Source organism: Pelophylax lessonae (genome assembly GCF_965119305.1).
Source record: "Pelophylax lessonae genome assembly, chromosome: 6".
In the NCBI taxonomy this organism is placed as follows: domain Eukaryota; kingdom Metazoa; phylum Chordata; class Amphibia; order Anura; family Ranidae; genus Pelophylax; species Pelophylax lessonae.
Genome location: NC_138773.1, coordinates 271,971,631 through 271,992,530, shown reverse-complemented (window position 1 = coordinate 271,992,530; position 20,900 = coordinate 271,971,631). Strand labels below are relative to the sequence as shown.

At 42.1% G+C, this 20,900-nt stretch overlaps 1 protein-coding gene across 1 annotated transcript in view; it reads right to left on the bottom strand.

Moving 5' to 3' along the window:
* CCDC148 (coiled-coil domain containing 148) overlaps positions 1-20,900 on the bottom strand; it is a 396,666-nt gene that overhangs the window by 332,842 nt on the left and 42,924 nt on the right.

The following is a 20,900-nucleotide window of genomic DNA, read 5'->3' as shown; positions in this document are numbered from 1 at the left end:
CTACACATGTTATGCGGGCTCTTACACTTGGAGCTATGAATTGTTTTCCGTCCTCTTAGATCACGTACAATAGATTTGACAGACTTTTCAAGGCTCATCAGCAAAGGATGTGCAGGCGGATGGCATGAAAAGAACTTGATGGCAGAACATGCCTTGGCTGGCCATACACGGTTTGAATCTCAGCCAGTTCACCAGGAACCAGGCCGAGATTTGAATCGTGTATGGGCAGTCTGAATGTACCAACTTGATCAACTTGGGTACAACAAGCATGTTGGGTTTTTACCTGCTATTATCGCTAGCAGCTTCCATAGCTGCTAGCAATAATCACGGTCTTCTCCCAGCAATGGTCGAGCAGGAAGGATTCCCCGCATCAACATTGTCTTTGTTGATGGGGGAATCGAGTGGTTGCAGGAAGGAAATGTGCTCCGTGTATGGCCGACCTTAATTTATACAATATGACAGACTAATTTGCTCTATAGCAGTCTTTAAACTAAAAGTTAAGTACGGTGGACCTTTCCTTCTTTCAGAACCAAGACCCTCTGTCCCTCAATCCCCCTTAGTGGTCTTTTTAACTAGTTGCCAACCACCCACTGCAGTTTTACTGTGGCAAGATGGTTCAGCTGCGTGAACCGACGTAACTGTACGTCGGCTGTGTGCGGAGGTAGGGGGCACTCGCCCGCCATCCCTGTAGTGTTCTGATTCCGTTCAGAACCGATCAGTCATCAGGTCCAGCCCAATGATTTTTGGCCTGGTGATCGGTTCTGAACAATTACAGAATGTTCTGTGCCTGTGTAATGCAAACACAGGCACAGGAAATTATGCAATCTTCTCTCCTGGAGCCCTTTTCGGTTCCAGCGTGAGAGAAGAGAACATCAACCGTTAGTACACAAGTAGTACACATATGCACACATTTAGCCCTCTGATCACCCCCCAGTTAACCCTTTCACTCCCTGTCACAGTGTACACTATATACAGCAGTGCTCCCCAACCTTTTTACCGCCACGGACCGGTCAACGTTTGACAATTTTTCTGTGGCCCGCTGAGGGGGGGGATAGACGTCGATGCAGAGTGACCAGCTTGCCCCCAATCAATGCAGAGTGCCACAGCGTGCCCCCCTCAATGCAGAGTGCCACAGCGTGCCCCCATCAATGCACAGTGACCACAGCATGCCCCCAATCAATGCACAGTGACCACAGCGTGCCCCCAATCAATGCACAGTGACCATAGCGTGCCCCCAATCAATGCACAGTGACCACAGCAAGCCCCCAATCAATGCACAGTGACCACAGCGTGCCCCCATCAATGCACAGTGACCACAGCGTGCCCCCATCAATGCACAGTGACCACAGCGTGCCCCCAATCAATGCACAGTGCCACAGCATGCCCTCTATCAATGCACAGTGCCACAGCATGCCCCCAATCAATGCACAGTGCCACAGCATGCCCCCAATCAATGCACAGTGCCACAGCATGCCCCCAATCAATGCACAGTACCACAGCATGCCCCTAATAAATGCACAGTGACCACAGCATGCCCCCAATCAATGCGGAGTGCCACAGCATGCCCCCAATCAATGCACAGTGCCACAGCATGCCCCCAATCAATGCAGAGATGCCAGCGTTCCCCCCGCGAGACCAGTGCACTTACCTCACCTCATGGCAGCTTCTCTTCAGTCCCGGCGTCTCCTCCAGTCCTCATTCCTCCCGCCTCCTCCTCGGCCAATGGCATGGGGTTTGCCTTTCGGCCAATCAGGAAGCGGGAGGACCTGGTCCCTGATTGGCCAGGAGGAGGATCCATGTGACAATAGTGAATTTTCATTCGCTATTGTCACACAATGGGTGGGCTCTGGGCGCACTTCCCCCCCGGCCACTACAGTAAAATAATTTAAAGTTCCTCGGGAAGCCCGGTACCGTTTGATCCACGGACCGGTACCGGTCCGTGGCCCGGGGGTTGGGGAACACTGATATACAGTATACAGATAATTTATTGATCACTGTATTAGTGTCACTTGTGACTTCAGTTAGTGTGAGAGGCAGTCAGTGGTAGTTAGAAGGAGTCCCAGATAGGATTAGGGTATCTGCCATACATCCCTTAATAAAGATTTAACCCCCTGATCACCCCCAGTTCACCCCTTCGTCATTGCCCTGTCACAGTGTCACTATTATAGTGTACAGATCTTTTTTCTGATCACTGTATTAGTGTCAAAGGTGACATCAGTTAGCGTTAATGTTAGTTAGCGTCAATACAGGATAGCGTCAGATTGCCCGTATTTAGTAATACATTTTAACTCTTTGATGACACACACACATTAAACACCTCCAACTAGTATAGTGTCTGAACAGATCAATATCTTTGAACTGATCAGAACTATACTAGCGTCCCCAATAGTTTAGTATACTGTTCCCAAAATGCAGTGTTAGCAGGATCAGCCCCGACACCTGCCAGCACCTGCATTTAGCCCTCTGCCCATCCCCAAAGAAGTGCAGTATCAATAGATTACTGTCACTTCCGATACACAGAACCCCTAAGAGCACCGTTAGCAGAGTCAGGCCTGATCTCTGCTAGCACTAGCAGTAACATTTTTTGGTTGCAGTTCAAACAGTCCTTGGCAACCAGGTGATTTTTTACCTGTGAGTCACACTAGGTACCTAAAAATGTATTTGCTAAAATGTCCAAACAGGGGTACACTAGTGAAGAGGCCTACACAATGCTGAGCATGACAGATGGGGAATGGGGTGATGGGGAATCCTCACTGTCAGAATCAGGCTCAGTATTTGAACCTGTGGAGAGCAGCGGCACCCTGACAGATAGCTCTGACGATGGAGTAGTGGTTCCTGCCAAGGTCAGGAGTACCTGACCCCCTTCTTCTGTTGCTGAGATGCAACAATCACAGGGTTCTCTTATGCAGCAGAGTATCGGTATTAGTCCCGCTCAATCTTATGGTGCACCAGTGGCCTAGTACATCCTGGTCATAGTCAAACTAGCACTGCAGTAACACTTGGTGGTGTGGCGAGTCCCATAAGTGTAGTTCAAGCTGGTGCGGTGTCTAGCACAAGTAGTGTTCCGTAGCCAACAATATTTGAAGACTTTTGTTTCACTTGATCCTCCCTTCTAGATTGTAAGCTCTAATGAGCAGGGCCCTCTAGTTCCTCCTGTATTAAATTGTATTGTAACTGTATTGTCTTCCCTCACATTGTAAAGCGCTGCGCAAACTGTTGGCGCTATATAAATCCTGTATAATAATCATAATAATAGTGAGTTTAGTATATGGATCTGCAATAGATATAATAACGAGGGAAATTAATTATAAGTGTCTATTTAGATGGTATATAACTCCTAGCAAAGAAAATATCTATCAACCCGAATAATCGCCACTTTGTTGGAGAGGATGTGGGATGAGGGGAAATATGTCACATTTGGTGGGAGTGTCAAATCATGTATAAATTCTGGGAGGAAATAATACAATGAATCCAGGAAATAACGGGAGATAAATCGCCAAATACTCCGGAAAACTTCTTATTCCATAATACCAAATTATCAATAAAACAATATAAAAAGACAGTGATACCTCACTTAATAAATGCCGCAAAACATCTCATCCCAAAGTTTTGGCAGGTACTAGAAGTCCTAATGTAAAAGATTGGATAAGGTAATAAGATAACATCTATAATTTGGAAGAGTTGTAATATAGAGGAGAAGATAAATTAGAAAAAATTCAGAAAATTTGGAAAGATAGGAAAGAGTTTAAAGGTAAAGAGAAGTTTGTGGAAGGGGGAGGTATGTGAAAAAGGGAGAAAAAAGGTGAATATGAAGAATATAGGCGGGATTAGAATTAAAGATTAGATAAACGGAGTGGGAGGAAATGGGTGGGGCGGGAGGTATTTATTATTGTTATATGTCTGTGAGCTCCTTCACATGAAACCCTCAGCAAGGGACCACGCCCCGGACGGTCACGTATGACGAAACCGGTCGAGTTGTACCTGATGCTCAACTACCACGCCCCCTAGACGCCTGGCTCACTACACGCGGGGCGACGCAGATTTTAAAGTTTTCATTGATGCGAACATATCGTCTATTCAATGTAAGTGCAATATGAAAATAAACTTCTTTGGTTGTAACATACGGGATTACGCTATGGATCCTTTTTGTTTCCTCCCATAACCTTTGATGCTTACATGCCTGGAGTTGTCATATATTAGCCTTGGTGGAGATAGATCCCTTGCTGAGGGTTTCATGTGAAGGAGCTCACAGACATAATATCCTAAGCGTGTGTGGCCTGACCATTAACCTGGGTGCCGCAACTTCTGGTAAGCAGCCTATTCAGATATTTGTCACGGGTGCATTCCTACTGTAACATCTCCTTCGGATTCAAGCCTCTCTATCATCGTCCACTCTGGAACCTGTGTACTCAATTTTGGACTCTTTTATGGACTGCTTTTTTCACTTCCTATGCACACTTGATGAATATTAATTTATTTGTCACATGGTTTATATTATACTATGCTAGTGTTGCACTATTTTCATTTTTGTGTATCAATTCATTTTCTGCACAATTTTTGTTTATTAATGTTCATAATTTTTCACGATAGCGCTGCACTATTTTGTTTTCCATGATTTTTGATTTATATAGATCAAGTGTATCAGCTGCTTCACTTCTTCATTATTTTTCACTATTTACTTAGCGCAGGATCTTCCTGTTTTTTTTATGTGCTTGCTTGTTCTAAAATGTTGGACTAATATTAGTACATTGAATGTACATGTTTGTTACACTTTAACCACTTCCCGGCCGCCCTATAGCAGATTGGCGGCGGGAAAGTGGTTGCATTATCCTGACCGGACGTCATATGACGGCGGCAGGATAATGCGCTCTGTGCGCCCCCCGGGGGCGCGCAGAGCAGCGATCGGTGATGCGGCCTGTCACTCTGACACACCGCATCTCCGATCTCGGTAAAGAGCCTACGTCAGTACTGACGTAGGCTCTTTACCATGTGACCAGCCGTGTCCAATCACGCCTAGTCACATAGTAAATAGGACATAGTAAATAGGAAGTGCCGATGATCGGCTTTCCTCAGTATGTGCCTGACAGGCAGGAGTAGAGGAGAGCCGATCTGCGGCTCTCCTGACAGGGGGGGGGGGGTCTGCACTGGTAATCAGATCATTGATTACCAGTGCAGACCCTCGGGGGGGGGTGCCACTAGAACCACCAGGGATGCCCACCCATGACCCCAGGGATGCCCACCCATGACCCCAGGGATGCCCACCCATGACCCCATGGATGCCCACCCATGACCCCATGGATGCCCACCCATGACCCCAGGGATGCCCACCCATGACCCCAGGGATGCCCACTATGGCCACCAAGGATGGCAATCAGGGCTCAGGGAGCCCGCCAGTGCCCTCCCCATCAGTGCTGCCCACCAGTGCCCTCCCCATCAGTGCTGCCCACCAGTGCCCATCATCGCCATGTATCAGTGCCGCCCACCAGTGCCCATTATTGCCCACCAGTGCCGTCTATCAGTGCCCATTAGTGCCCATCAGTGCCACCCGTCAGTGCCGATCAGTGCCGCCTATCAGTGCCCATCAGTGCCCACCAGTGCCGCCTATCAGTGCCCATCAGTGCCACCTATCAGTGCCCATCAATGCTGCCTATCAGTGCCCAGCAGTGCCGCCTATCAGTGCCCACCAATGCTGCATATCAGTGCTACTTATCAGTGCCCATCAGTGCCGCCTATCAGTGCCGCCTATCAGTGTTGCATATCAGTGCCACCCCATCAGTGCCTCCTCATCAGTGCCTGTCAGTGCAGCCTTATCAGTGCTCATCAGTGCAGGAAAAAACGTATTTATTTACAAACTTTTCGGTCTTTTTTTTTATTTGTTTAGCAAAAAAGAAAAAACCTTGCGGTGATCAAATACCACCAAAAGAAAGCTCTATTTGTGGGGGGAAAATTACATAAATTTTGTGTAGGTACAGTGTTGCATGACCGCTTAATTGTCATTCAAAATGCAACAGCACTACTGTTAGGGCTACAAGATTGTGGAATTCTCTAACACAAGAGGTGGTTTCTGCGGGTAGTATGGTGGCTTTCAAAAGACTCTTAGACTTACATCTCAAGGATCAGAACATTCAGGGGTATGTGAGATGATTACAGCCACACACACCTACACAGGTTGAACTGGATGGACTATTGTCTTTATTCAACCTCACCTACTATGTAACTATGTAACTATGTAGCACTAAAAGCTGAAAATTGGCCTGGGCAGGAAGGGGGTGAAAGTGCCCTGTATGGAAGTGGTTAAATAATATTATATATGTATTTTTATGTAAGGTGGATTTAATCATATTAGTTGTTACACATTAGCACATTAGTGTTATTTAGGCACATTGGGTGCACCACTATTAATTATTGAGGTTTGATTATTGATATTGGGTTTGCGCTGTAGTTAAAAAAGTCTACTATAAATAGGATGGTGGCTGGACCTTAGGCATATATCCCAGCTCAACGACCGTTTCGTGCCACGTGCATCATCAGGAACTTGTTATCATCAGAAAGCAGGTTATGTCATGTCAAGTCAATTTTTCTGAAACAAACTATTCCAACTGTTCTAAAACTTTTCTTTAACAAAGCAACCATAAAAGCAACCTTCTGGACCTTTCAACAGTGTTTTAGATATGATATATATTTTACTGGAGAAACAAAATGTTGCTAGTTTGCCATTAATTTTTACACTCCATGACAGTTTTTACGATGTAATCTACGACAAGCCGTCAGGTTCCTGAATGGAACAAATTTTCAATGGACTAGAAGACTCCTCTGTGAACAGTAAAATGTTTATAGAAAAAGACAATGCATACTGAATTCCCGATCTAGTTTAAACTCTGTTACTTGGAATAAACACTTCAAACTTTTACGGATCCGTACGGTCACTTACCTCTATATAGAATTGTGTCTAAAAAAAATGACCATTACATTATATAATCTTTATGTGATAGCCTTTACACATGGATGGAGCTGACACCTCCAATACAAGGGTGTTCAGCACCAAAGAAAGCAAGGAGGAGGCCTGCTGTGTACCCTATAGAGGCTTTGACAGCTGCTAAGTGAAGCTCAGTGCAATATGCCCTATTTTCTCTCTTCACAATTTGTTCAAAGCTTCCCCAGTCGGCCATCAATGGCTTCTGCAGAACACTACATTTTTGCTATCTTAGAGTGCCAAGTCTGTGCTCAGAGCAAAGCTCTCTAAGCACATTTAAAAAATGCCCATAGTTATACATGTCTATATTGGTCTTGCCTACAAGCAATTCAAAATATATTATAGGTACTTTACCTCTCACCCCTCTCCTGTACTACTATACTTCTCTTTTCTATGCCATAAAATAATCAGCATACCGGGTTTGTTTTTTTGCAGATTCATACTTTAGGTGGCTGCCCCCGCCAGCCCTAACACTGACACCCGAGCGATCAAACACTACAATCGTTCGATTCTCAGGGCTCCCTGAATCGCAGGGCTGTGGAGGGGGTGGGAGCGGCTGGCTCAGGCTTTCAGCAGCACCCTGAGAGGCTGAGCGGGGTGCCGGTCCAAGCATGTGGGCAGATCACGACCATATGGTCGCGATTTTGCCTGAGCCAAGACTGGCTCTGTGACGTCTACCGACAGGGGGCTTCTGCCGAAAACGGGTCACAGCAGTGCAGAACAAACTGCACTTCTGTGATCCATAGGAGAAGTACAGCCAAACAAACTTTGGCTGTACTTCTCTTTTAAAGTACAGTATCTCTATAACCCAAATGTTTTTCCAGTTTTGGACTAACAGTACAGAATGGTTAAAACAATTGTCAGTTTGTTTGTCATTGCAGATATCTTCCCTCACTTCTTGAGCTGCAAAAACAGAAGAAAGTTAAAGGAAATCTCCAAAAAAATCCTTCAAGACAGGAATAGGAGTCCCCACTGTAAAATTTTCCATCTGTTTCTGTTCTGTTGACAACTCAAAATTGTGGACTTGATTACAATCACCAGGTCCAATAAAGAGAATGAATCTCCATATTCTGGACACAGAAATGCCCACTACACTACAGTGGATATGCACTGTAACAGTTGCTTCATGTACAATACCAACATTTGACTTTTTATATTTGGCTTCCTATAGATGCACCAGAACTATGAACTATTCAAATTCACATCAATGACATCTTTATGATTTTACGCTCGGTCTCATACAATTGCAACATTAAATTTATGAATTTTGATAATTGTTTCCAATATCTGGCCAGACTTCTCAGATCTCTGGAAGTGATCTATCATGTGGAATGTACTTTACCACAATTCTAACATTTCTCTGTATGTGTAGTGTACCCACATAGTATTATTGTGGTTTATATCACAAAAAAGTATTCATACTCCTTGAAATTGTTCACATTTTGTCATGTTACAACCAAAACCATAAATGTATTTTATTGGGATTTAATGTGATAGACCAACACAAAGTGGCAAATAATTGTGAAGTGGAAGGAAAATGATAAATGGTTTTCAATTTTTTTTACAAATAAATATCTAAATAGGGGCGTGCATTTGTATTCATCCCCCTTTACTCTGATACCCCTAGTTAAAATCTTTAAATTGCCTTCATAAGTCACCTAATTAGTAAATAAAGTCCACCTGTGTGTAATTTAAACTCGGTATAAATACAGCTGTTCTGTGAAGCCCTAAGAGGTTTGTTAAAGAACCTTGATGAACAAACCGCATCAAGAAGGCCAAGGAACACACCAGACAGGTCAGAGATAAAGTTGTGGAGAATTTTAAAGCAGGGTTAGGTTATAAAAAAATATCCCAAGCTTTGAGCATCTCATGGAACACTGCTCAAGCCATCATCTGAAAATGAAGAGGGTATTGGCCCAACTGCAAATCTACTAGACATGGCTGTCCACCTAAACTGACAGACCTGGCAAGGAGAGCATGAATAAGAGAAGCAGCCAATAGGCCCATGGTAACTCTGGAGAAGCTGCAGAGAATTTGTCCACAGGACAACTATTAGTCGTGCACTCCACAAATCTGGCCTTTATGGGCGAGAGACAAGAAAAAGCCTTTGTTGAAAGAAAGCCATAAGAAGTCAGTTTGCAATTTGTGAGAAGCCATGTCAGGGACATAGCAAACATGTGGAAGAAGGTGCTCTGGTCTGAAGAGAAAACGCTATGTGTGGCAGAAAACTAACACTGCACATCACCCTGAGCACATCATTCCCACTGTGAAATATAGTGTTGGAAGCATCATGTTGTGGGGAAGCTTTTCTTCAGCAGGGACAGGGAAGCTGGTCAGAGTTAATGGGAAGATGGATGGAGCCAAATACAGGGCAATCTTAGAAGAAAATCTTTTAGAGTTTGCAAAAGACTTGACACTGGGGGAAGGTTCACCTTCCAGTAGGATAACGACCCTAAACATACATCATCAACGTTATCCCTTCCACGCTGCACTACACGAGTGCTTCAAGCCTCACTTTAAGATCTCTCTACTGCAGGACAGTCTTCCTGGTCGCGATTGCAGACTGAGCTGGTGGTGAGGAGGACGGTCTATGAGGACAGCTTTACCTTGGATTTGCCTGTTTTAATCATTAGCCATGTGAGTTGCTAAATGTTGCACCTTCATTAAATGTAACCATATTGCTACACTTAGAGACACCTCTCTTCTCTTTTATACTCTGTAGCTCCTGCTGGATTTTGCTTCTAATCCCCTTGTGGAGGCTGCTATTTGTGAATGGACATTTTATGGCTACACAACATGTCTATAATCTTTTTATATGGACTATAAACTAAAAGACTTATGAATGAATGGTTGTGGAACAAATCATCTGAGTTTCCTATATTTCTTATGGGGAAATTCGCTTTGATAGAAGAGTGCTTTGGATTACAAGCATGTTTCCGGAACCAATTATGCTCGCAATCCAAGGTTTTACTATATATATAGATATATATAACACAGTATCTCACAAAAGTGAATACACCCCTCACATTTTTGTAAATATTTTAATATATCGTTTCACGTGACAACACTGAAGAAATGACACTTTGCTACAAAATAAAGTAGTGAGTGTACAGCTTGTATAACAGTGTAAATTTGCTGTCCCCTCAAAATAACTCAACACACAGCCATTAATGTCTAAACTGCTGGCAACAAAAGTCAGTACACCCCTGGGTGACAATGTCTAAATTGGGCCCAAATAGCCATTTTCCCTCCCCGGTGTCATTTGACTCGTTAGTGTTACAAAGTCTCAGGTGTGAATGGGGAGCAGGTGTGTTAAATTTGGTGTTAATGCTCTCAGTCTCTCATACTGGTCACTGGAAGTTTAGCATGGCACCTCGTGGCAAAGAACTTTCTGAGGATCTGAAAAAAAGAATTGCTGCTCTACATAAAGATGGCCTAGGCTAGAGGAAGATTGCCAAGACCCTGAAACTGAGCTGTAGCATGGGGGCCAAAACCATACAGCAGTTTAACAGGACAGGTTCCACTCAGAACAGGCCTCACGATGGTCCACCAAATGAGTTGAGTGCACGTGCTCAGCGTCATATCCAAAGGTTGTCTTTGGGAAATAGACATATGAGTGCTGCCAGCATTGCTGCAGAGGTTGAAGGGGTGGGGGGTCAGCCTGTCAGTGCTCAGACCAAATTCCACACACGGCATCAAATTGATCTGCATGGCTGTCGTCCCAGAAGGAAGCTTCTTCTAAAAATGATGCACAAGAAAGGCCACAAACAGTTTGCTAAAGACAAGCAGACTAAGGACATGGATTACTGGAACCATGAGAATTCTCATGGTTCCAGTAATTAATGTCTGATGAGACCAAGATAAACTTATTTGGTTCAGATGGTGTTAAGCGTGTGTGGCGGCAACCAGGTGAGGAGTACAAAGACAAGTGTTTCTTGCCTACAGTGAAGCATGGTGGTGGGAATGTCAGTGGTCTGGGCTGCATGAGTGCTGTTTGCACTGGGGAGCTACAGTTCATTGAGGGCACCATGAATGCCAACATGTACTGTGACATACTGAAGAAGAGCATGATCCCCTCCCTTTGGAGGGCAGTATTCCAACATGATAACGACCCCAAACACACCTCCAAGACCACCACTGCCTTGCTAAAGAAGCTGGGGTAAAGGTGATGGACTGGCCAAGCATGTCTCTAGACCTAAACTCTATTGAGCATCTGTGGGGCATCCTCAAACAGAAGGTGGAGGAGCGCAAGGTCTCTAACATCCGCCAGCTCTGTGATGTCATCATGGAGGAGTGGAAGAGGACTCCAGTGGCAACCTGTGAAGCTCTGGTGAACTCCATGCCAAGAGGGTAAGGCAGTGCTGGAAAATAATGGTGGCCACACAAAATATTGACACCTTAGGCCCAATTTGGACAATGTCACTTAGGGGTGTAGTCACTTTTGTTGCCAGCGGTTTATTTAGACATTAATGGCTGTGTGTTGAGTTATTTTGAGGGGACAGCAAATTTACACTGTTTTACAAGCTGTACACTCACTACTTTACATTGTAACAAAGTGTAATTTCTTCAGTGTTGTCACATGTAAAGATCTAATAAAATATTTTAAAAAATGTGAGGGGTGTACTCACTTTGATGAGATACTGTATATATATATATATATATATATATATATATATATATATATAGATAGATAGATAGATAGATAGATAGATAGATAGATACAGTATATATATATATATATATATATATATATATAGGGCTTTTTTTCTCAGAGAGTAGGTGCAGGAACTCCCCCCTTCTGAGTCGCCCCTTGTCTCCACCCCCTACCAACCCCCAAGCACGTCCCTTGGTCCCATCTACCACTACTGGCCCTTTTAGAGAACACAGAACCCAGTATCATTCTGTGATGCTAAGTAATTTGTAAGGAACTTGTTAATTATAACAAGAAAAGCAGCAAAATAGACCCCCTGCAGCCATCAACCATAGACCCTCCCATAAACAACAGATCACCCACACAACAATGCCTCCCCCCACAACAAAATACCACCCCAGCAATAATAGATCTACCCCAGTGACAATAGACCTCCAGCAGCAACAACAGATTCTACAGCAGCCAGCCACAATAGACCTCTCTCTCAAAAGTTTATCCCTCCTAGCAACAACAGACTCCCCAGAAATATAAGACACCCCTCCCAGGAACAATAGATCCTCCACCAGCAACAATAGATCTCCATGCAAAAAAAGATCCTCCACCAGCAACAATAGGCCCCCATGCAAAAAGAGATCCTCCACCAGCAACAATAGACCCACATGCAAAAAAAGATCCTCCATCAGCAACAATAGACCCCCCCATGCAAAAAAAGATCCCCACCAGCGAAAATAGATCCCCCCACGACCATCATCAATAGGCCCTCCATCACTCCCCAGCACCCCTTGCAATTACCACTTACATTCAGTGTTGGAGGTGCCGGAACTGCGTTCCCCTACGTTCCCCCTGAAAAAAAGCCCTGTATATATATATATATATATATATATATATATATATACACACACACACACACACACACACACACACACACACATTATACATAGGGAACTTAGACTATGCTATGGGAATAATAAACCCCCATTGAGTTTTTAGAGTGTCTATAAATCACTGCGGACATTCAGATACAATTGTAGTCCAATATATGTAACAGTTATTGTCAACTAAAAGTTTGATTTTAAAATGATAAGCATTGAACTCCAAGTCAGGGGTTCTAACTCTTCTCCACTCTATCCAAAAAGAAAAAAACAAATGGTTTGGCCTTAGATCTATTTTAAATACCACCTTAAAATCCATATCTTTTTACAAAGGCAAGTAATCCCAATTCACAACATCCCTCTTCAACCACCAAAATAATCTCATTGCTTCCTTGACTGTACAGTCCATTACAAACACTGCTACCAAATCATCATTGTTTCTTTTCATTTTCCTTTAGATGGTTAGCTCTTTTAGCCAGAATTCTTATTCCTAAGGTTAGGCTAGGTTCACATTGCTGCAATGCAATTTTGATCCAATTATCAGTTTGATTATGTAGTGCTACTTGTATGATATTTGGATGCTACTTGGATAAGGTCTGCATATTCTGTGGGGCCAAAATTGTGCAGGGATGGCACCAAAGTAGTACAGGAAAAAAACAAAAAAAGGTTTGTGTTTCAAGTAGCATGCTTGCAATTAGTACTAGCTGCTCAGCTAAACAGCTGAGCAGTGAAATCTGCATGCCTTACTGAAGACCATTGACCTATACCTAGAGGTTTTCTCACTTAACAAATTCCAACTATTTATGACCCATTTGTACATACACAGAATCCCACTGGCCATACCACCTGTACAACTGAAATTTACTACATGTATAAACACGTAGTAGTCAAAGTGGTAGTAAATAAAGACTTTTCCAAATACTTTTCTTTTTTTATAGTACAACATGAAAAAAATATTTTTTTAGCATAATATGTGTTGGGAGTACTAAAGATGACATTAGGTTCAATTCACTAAACCATAACGCATGTATTATTTTCTGTACTAATCATTTATTTTTAGCCATGTGTGTTCTTATTGATTCTCATTTCTGAAAATTAAAAACATTATATCAAATAATGATCTTTATGAATTGAGCCTTATGTAGGGCACTCATAAAAAGAAGGAGGGTGGGGAGAGTAGAAACTACCCTTGGTTCTTTGGGAGATGAAATGTGTGATTTGGAAGTGTCCTGTTTTAGATGTCTCTGGTTAATCTAGTTTACTTTTACTGTCAGAGATAGACATATAACATCACCCCAAAAGAGCCTGCAATACCTTTAAATGTCAAGAAATTATCATCTGTGTTCTCAGAAACCCTCACAATGCAGTACACCAGTCCCAACAGCTGAAAGTCACTTCAAAACAGTATCCCATAGTGCATTCTGGTTATTTTTATGGTAGTCACGGACATTAACATAGCAACTTAGAGGGTCTCAGAAGCTACAAATAAAGAGATGGATGTGAGATACATTTCTGCTAGGATGTTGCTGTATCTTCAATAGTCTCCAGAATAGTGTTGTGCCAGACATAGTGTTGTTGGTGGGTTTGCGGCAGTGGCGGTTCTACATTAAATTTCTCCCTGGGCGAGACTCCCTCCAGGCGCCCCCCCCCCCAAAAAAAATGTGCAAATTATTGGTCTGTGTTTAAAATATTTTGAATGAAATGTGCGTTATTTGTAAGAAAGTCAGGTGTGTCACTGACATAGTTTAGCCCCCCTCCTTGCCTCCCTGGATTCAAGATGGTGGCACACGCTATGTTATTATTTATTGCTGTCTAATTTGAAATTTTCAATCTAGGTGTAAGGATCTGTATTGGGGTTCTGAAGTCTGACCAGGGAAAGAGTGTTGGTTTCCTGATCAGTACTCCACTGCAGGTTTTACACTTTGGTAACTAGGTAAAGGTAGCAAAAATTTAAAACTGAACTCTAGTTTTACATATTTTTATTTGCTGCCTTGCACTTGTTTAGCCCTGGTTCACAGTGATGTGATTTCTGATGCATTCCAGAATGCATGGAATCGCATGACAGGTGAAAAAACATGAGTTTCTATAGAGGCTGTTCACATATATGCAGTGCGATTCCTATGCAATTTTAAAAAAGGGTACTGTGTGAGTTTAGTGCAGCACGGTGTGATTTGTAGCTACATAAACTTGAATAAATGGAAATTGCTTGCAGATCACTTATCTGTCCTAAGATAACAGTTTCTAGACTTTGCTTTGCTCCTTATCTCCCATCCCTGGTCCATGTCAGGGAGGGAGAGACAGAGAGAGGGAGAAAGAGGAGGAGAGAGAGGGGGGAGAGAGAGAATCCAAATTGCATAAAAAATGCATTAGAATCGCTTCTGAACTGCATCAACTTGCTGCTCCTTGAAGTCACACTGCAAAACAGATTCAATTCGCACTGCATCAGTGTGAGCCTAGACTAAAAAACTAAACAAAAAGCTTTTGCTGCAATACTCACTCTAATCCTGCCATCGTCTATTGCAAACTTACCACTTCTCAGTCTACAGTCTACCACTGTTCAACCCCAGGCTGAATGATGGTCAGCATCAATCAACCCACTTCAAGTGGACCTGGCCTGTAAAAGACATGCCCACTAGGGGTGCGGTATCAAGCAACCTGTGGTCACAGTGCTCCTGGACTAAGTGGAATTGAGCTAGTTACGAAAGGACTGTTCAGTCCAGGAGCGACTGAACTTACCTCTACTTACTACTTACTGCCACCACAGAGGAATTAGAGGAACTTGAACTAAAGTCTGTCTGAAAAAGTATGTACAGGGGGTCTTCAGGAAGGGCAGGAATGTAGTTGTAAACGGTCCGGACTGAGACACTGCTTAACCAGTACAATGCTTTCCCTTCACTTTACCAAGGAACTGTCTCAGATGCATACACTTGACATCACATGGCTGGCCCTTGTCAAAGCACATAAAGCACTGCAAGACTGGGTAGGACTATTACTGTTAAGCAGGGTATACACGTAGTTACCTAGTTAATCTGACTGAAAAAAGACACATTCAGTTCAACCCACAAAAAAAACACAACCCCCAAAACACATGCAAATCGAAACTTTCATACATACAGAGGAGAACTGGCATGTGAGGGGCATGAGGGTATCTCAGTCCCGATATGTATAAATACAAAGAAGAAGAATGCCCAAGGTATAAAATGTAAAAAATGTATTGAGTATTTAAACACTTTGGTACATACAATTAAAAATAAGGAATGGGAATGAATCAGGCCTGAAATTTTGCCTGAATTCGGACCTGAAACAGCCAAAGGTGCACAGGACCCCTACATTCAGTTCAGCTAGTCTTTCCTCATAGCTGAGCTCTTCCATGCCTCTTATCAGTTTGGTTGCCCTTCTCTGCACTTTCTCCAGGTCACTAATATTATTTTTTGTGAACTGGTGCTCAAAACTGAACTGCATTTTCCTTTGGCTGCAAGCGTTGATCGAATGCTGGTTTTCCAGCATGGCTGTTTGACAGAAGCCAGTCGTTAGACCAGCTTCTGTTGAACAAATAGCAGTAAACACAGACAGAAATTGAGTGCTGAACCAGCCCGAATTTCGATATGTGTATACCCTGCTTTAGAGTAGATCTACTAAAGTTGTAAAATAAGTTTATTTTTATGTAAAACAGCTGCCAGTTGGCTACTGAATGTCCTCTAGCAGTGGACTTGCACTTTAGGCAAAAATGTTAATTAAACTCCCTAACATACAGATGGTCAAAAGAGGGAGCAAATAGAAATATGTATACAGTATAAATTGTTTTAATGAAAACATAAAACATAAAGCAAAAAAAGAAAAAAGTCTCATTAAACCTAATTTCAGGTGGAAGTTATAATAATAGCTAAAAATAGCTACAGTAATCATATCCTTTTAGGTTTTACAAAAATGAGAATTAAAAAAGTTATTGGATCACAGTCAACTGAGCCTATTATTTTGTACCACTATCCCAGTGTTATAGTGTAAGTCCACCCTAAAACTAAAATTTCAAACCAAAATTCCTGCATCTATAGACATCCATGATCTAACACTTATCTATCCAGCCCTGTAAAGAAGAAATCAGCATACATACCTTTTTTGAAGCTGATCCGATCCGGTCTCCAGCGCAGAAGCTCTGCAGAGGACACAGCCAACAACGTCTGTTAAATAAATGGGGAATGACATCACCAATAGACTTACTATGGGGCTTCCATTGTCAGATGTGTCCTCTGCACCCACCTCTACAGCGAAGCCGCCTCTAACAGCTCAGCGTGGGATCAGGACGGATCGGCTTAAAAAAAAGGTATGTATACTGATTTCTTCTTTACAGGGCTAGATAGGTTAGTGGTAGATCATGGATGTCTGCAGATGCAGGGATTTTAGTTTTAGGGTGGACTAAAGCCCCGTATACACGTACCGATTGTCGGCCGACCGTTCGGCCGTCTTTTGTCCGGTGCTGTTTTGTTGGTTGAAAAGTGCTCAAGACTGCACACGAATTTTGTCGGCCAACAACAACCAACTGCAGAAGTGATGTCATGTTCTGGTCTACTTTTCGTGTGTTTTTTTTTTCACTGAGCATGCCCAGTCTTGATCATCACATTTTTGTCGGCCGAAATCTGTACTGACTGACGAACAATCGGCCGTTCTTTGTTGGCCAACAAAAATTTTATAGCCTGCACACCAGATTTTGTTCGGCCGAAAAGTCGCAGTTGGTTGCATCATACTAACAAGCCGATAATCGGCCGATCGGACGTTGGCCGACTATTTACGGCTAACAATTGGTGTGTGTGTACGGGCCTTAACACTTTAAGGAAATTGTAAAATCTGTATATAATTGTATCCTTACTGAAGTACACATAAGGAATTAAAGTTTGAGAATGCAAGCTACAATTGGTAATAAAAAGATCAACATTTTTTACAAAAGGTTAAAAATAACATTAGACTGATTGTAATTCAATGGGGTTGAATTATACCCAGTCTAATGATGTTTTTAACCTTTTGTAATAGATGTATGAAAAAAAAAAAAATCTTGAAATGATGCATATTTTGATTAAGAATGGCATCATGAAAGTCCCAAAGTTGAATTCCTTATATGTACTTCATTTTCTTTGAAAGCCCCACTGCAGGATAATCCATCCCCTGAACACTCACATCCCCATTTCTAGGCAGTTGTCAGGTAACTTTCCTATTGGGAGTCCAGTGGAGGGTGGCTGGGGGTGCTTTCAGGATCCAAAAAAGACTGACATCAGTGGAGGGAAGTGGAGGGGATCGGTGGTCTCAGGCACCTTTGCAGAACTGGCTTAGAATTGAGGACCTGCATGCAAAGAGTAAAAAAAAAAAAAAAAACTTGCAGGACGGGTTAGAGACGAGTGGGAAAGATCTTTTTGTCCAGAGCGGGTCTTTAGGGTTATAAAGGAACACACGTTTTTTTAAAAATACAAAGCACATAGGTGTGAACTGGGGCTGACATGCAATATCAGTTTTAGGTTTCAAAATCTTTTTTCTTTCTGACAGATGTAAATGGTATGTGTTGTTTCTAAACAAAAGGATCAGGTGTTCACACATACAAAAAAGCGACTGATTCTGAAAGTGTTTAAACAATGGTCAGTATTATACCTCCAACCCAGCTGTATGGAGTCCTTTCTGCACAGTACAATAGTTCCTGGCTTGTCGACATGACACCATTTAACACAGGGAAAACTATTATATTACTCTTTGTGGGCAAGTTTTTTTCCCTTTATTTTCAATTACAGGTTATCCATTTGCGCTTTTAACATTCGGTTGTGGCGGCAGCAACTAATTGACTATTAATTGAAATAACTTCCATAAAACTATACACATCCCATTCGGCATGTCTTGTAATGGCCTGAGAGAGTCGCGTTCCTAATTGCCCATGAGACAGGAGCTCAATTACACTGATATCAGGTAATGGATTGATACAAGAGTTCCTCTTACAAAACAATGCCTGCCAGGGAGATTGGGCATGGATGGAAGTGCAGGAAAATGTTCCCTGTATGTGGTTCTTTATTCTAATCAAGTACAATCTTCAGAACAGTCATACTTGTATAGAATGTGGAATGCAACCAGCATTGTAATACACAGCCAAACTGGACTTGTATACTTTAAAGCATAACTCCACTTTTGTTGAGAAAAAACATTCCCCTCTGGGTCATCTATGAACATTGCAGGGATTTTAACAAACTTTGTTGCAGATTCCTACCTTTTGTAATTCTGAAGAAATCATTGTTTGTTCCTCTGTGCCTCTGTGTTGAGTGGGCCAAATGGGAGTGGTTTCATAATTATCTACTAGCTGTGGCAGCTGCGGGGCTCTAATAAGGAAAGCTGCTGGGAGTATCTCACAAAAAATGACATTTTTGTTGCAGGAGATGCCAAAAATCTGACTTGTATCTTAGTGTAGACTTCTGGGAAAATTGGTGAGCCAATCACACAAGCAGGAAATTATGTTTCTGGGGTGTGGTCAGTACACATTCTGTGTACAGAACAGCTCCAGGTAGGCATATTGCATTGCATTTTCAGAAAATACAACAGTTGCAGATTGACAAGGAAAAGTCATTTTTAATAACATCCAATTACAATATGATCTGTGTTGCAATTGTATATTGTTTTTTCTTTATTTGCTGATATTTTTCCCCACAAAAGTGGAGTTAACCTTTACGTCTTAGGCCTCTTGCACACTGCAGCTTGAAAAAGCTCAGTACAGTGTTTTATTTTTACAGAGTTTAAATGTAGGCCATTATTTAGAATGTGCCCCTGCACACAGGTGCATAAACAACCCCCGAGTATTCCTCAGTAAAAAAAAAATAAAAAAATAGGAAAATTTGCGTACCGGTCAGTATTTTGTGCCAGTGCATATGAGCATAAATTACACAAAGAGAGCTGTACTTGGATCGGTCAAATCACACAGGCATATCAAAATGAAAAATAATCAGTTTAAAAAGAATCAGCTGCTGCACAACATATGTCAGGATAAAACATAAGCATAAATGATAAAAGGGAAGTGCAGCGCTATAATCAGGAGTGTATCAGTCCAAAACAGTCCATCTGAGTCCATCCATGAGTCAGGTTCTCAGGGAGGAAATGATCAATAAATGGCACCAAGGATAAAAGAAAAGCTCATAGCATAGTATTTTTAAATTGAATGATATTTATTGTAATGTAAAAGCGGATGCACTCACGTGATAGTAAAGTAGCGTCAGCATGTGTATGATGTTGGTTTCTAACCATTAAGATGGCCACTACGTCTTCCGGCGCGATGACATCACACGTCCCAATACCCACCCGACGCGGCGTTTTGTCAACAATGACGTCGTCAGGGGCGTCAACATAAATATGAGCAAAAATATGAATTCATTTTCGCTTGGAAGGTATTGTGCGCGCAAATGCACAAACCGCGCATATACGTGCAAATTTGCACAAAACACACACCTAACAAACACTGAATACGTGAATGGGGAAAATACTGCATTACGGCTACTAGACAGTGCTGACTATCATAGGAAATAAGAAGGCTCCTCAGCACCTTCTAGCGGCCATAATGCAATATTTTTCCTGTTCAAATATTCAATGTGCAGAGATTACAGCTTGAGAACAACCGACTTTAGCCTCATTTACACAGACTGAATTTATATACAGATTCCAAAAAGGACCAGCTATCCAATTTATTTATTTTTTTAAATACACCCCTAAGAGTTTACAAAAAATTTAAATAAATGTCTTGTGTAGCTAAGTTTTTAAGATAAAAGACTAACTAAATGGCACAGTTAACCCTTTAATTTCTGGATCTCTGCATTTCAAACGAACGTTTACACAGTATATAAATGCTGACTCTATGGTCATTTCAGAAGCCACGCCCCCCCCCCCCCCCCACAGTTAGAATCACTCCCCTAGGCTCACATTTAACCCCTTGATCACCCACAATGTTAACCCCTTCCCTGCCAATGTCATCATTACAGTAACAGTGCATATTTTTAGCACTGATTACTGTAGTAATGTCACTGGTTCCCCCAAAAGTGTCAAAAATGTCAGTTAAGGGTCCGATCTGTCCGCTGCAATGTCGCAATCCCTCTAAAAATCGCAGATCACCGCCATTACTAGTAAAAAAAAAAAAAAAACAATAAAAATTACATAAATCTTTCTCGTAGTTAGTGGACGCAATAACTTTTGCGCAAACCAACCAAAATACGCTTATTGCGATTTTTTTTAACCAAAAATATGTAGCAGAAAATTGGCGTATAATGTTAAAATATTTCGATTTTTAATTTTTTTTGAGAATGTTATACAGCAGAAAGTGAAAAATATAGTTTTATTTTTTTTTCAGAATTGTCACTCTTTTTTTGTTTATAGCGCAAAAAATAAAAATCTCAGA